The sequence below is a fragment of the Marmota marmota genome, unplaced genomic scaffold (assembly GCF_001458135.2).
Source record: "Marmota marmota marmota unplaced genomic scaffold, marMar, whole genome shotgun sequence".
Classification (NCBI taxonomy): domain Eukaryota; kingdom Metazoa; phylum Chordata; class Mammalia; order Rodentia; family Sciuridae; genus Marmota; species Marmota marmota.
In genome coordinates this window covers 1-1,449 of record NW_026001765.1, presented here as the reverse complement: position 1 = coordinate 1,449, position 1,449 = coordinate 1, and the positions used below count along the sequence as shown (strand labels likewise).

Genomic DNA, 1,449 nt, shown 5'->3' with positions numbered 1-1,449 from the left:
TTTTTTTTTAGTGGTGGGGATTGACCCAGGGCCTTGTGTATGCTAGGCAAGTGCTATAGCACTGAGCTATAGACAAGTAGAGCAAATTGAACTCACTGATTAAATACTGTTATTCTTTTCTTTTCTCTCCATCCTTCCTTCCCTTCTTCTTTTCCTTCCTTCCTATTTTTCCTTTCCCTCATTCTCTTCAAGACAGGGTCTTATGGTGGGTACAGTGATGCATGCCTGTAATCTCAGCAGCTCAAAGGATGAGGCAGGAGAATTGTGAGTTCAAAGCCAGCCTCAGCAACTTAGTGACACTCTAAGCAACTCAGCAAGATCCTGTCTTTAACTATTAAAAAAAGCTAAGGATATGGCTCAGTGGTTCAGCATCCCTGGGTAAAAGACAGGGTCTTGGAAGCGACCCCGGTGTTGGGGTGCGGGCGAGGTGAGGCAGCTGCTGGGACATGGTGGGGATGGCGCTCAAAGGCTGATGGCCGAGTACAAGCAACTAACCCTGAATCTTCCAGAAGGAATTGTGACAGGCCCTATGAATGAAGAGAATTTTTTTGAATGGGAGGCGTTGATCATGAGCCACGAAGATACCTGTTTTGAGTTTTGGTGTTTTTCCTGCCATCTTGAGTTTCCCACTTGACTACCCACTGAGTCCTCCCAGGATGAGGTTCACCTGTGAGATGTTCCATCCCAACATTTACCCAGATGGCGGAGTCTGCATCTCCATCCTCCATGTGCCAGGCAATGACCCCATGGGCTATGAGAGCAGTGCTGAGAGGTGGAGCCCCGTGCAGAGTGTGGAGAAGATCCTGCTGTCGTGGTGAGCATGCTGGCAGAGCCCAACGATGAAATTGGAGCTAATGTGGATGCTTCCAAGATGTGGCGGGACCACTGGGAGCAGTTTTACAGGATTGCCAGGCAGATCGTGCAGAAGTCTCTGGGGATCTGATGCTGTGCATGTGTGAATGGCAGGACAGTATGGCGTAGTTCCAGTGCTGCCCTCAGGACACTCAGTGATGGTGCTGCCTGCCGCAGTCTGGCTGGGCACAAAATAACCGAGCCACCACACACCTTGTAGATTCAAACAGCAACTCTTTATTCCCGAAACTCTCACCGGCACTCTACATGCACGTTCTGGGGAAAATCCACACCTCCACTCGGCTCTGCATCCCAAAATACTCTCTGAATCCCTCGAGAACTCAATGGGAACTCCAGGAGCGGCAGGCTGCCTGAGGCAGCAGGATACTCCCGATTCCCAGCAGGATACACCCTAAAACTGGACCCACCCTAATCCAGCAGGATCCTCCCTAAACCCCGATCCACCCTGGTCCTTGAGCAGGGTCACCTTTCTCAAACATTCATGCAATGTCACTGCAAATGACCTGGGTCCAAGGCAAGCCCATTTCCACAATGGAGAGTCCTCCCTCTAAGCAACATTGGGTAGGCTGACAAAGA

At 50.5% G+C, this 1,449-nt stretch overlaps 1 pseudogene across 1 annotated transcript; it reads left to right on the top strand.

Moving 5' to 3' along the window:
• The first annotated feature begins 378 nt into the window (after positions 1–378).
• Positions 379–1,096, top strand: LOC107135147 (annotated as a pseudogene). Its single transcript, XR_001502527.2, has one exon. The product of XR_001502527.2 is annotated as a ubiquitin-conjugating enzyme E2 G2-like (transcript).
• The last annotated feature ends 353 nt before the right edge of the window (positions 1,097–1,449 follow it).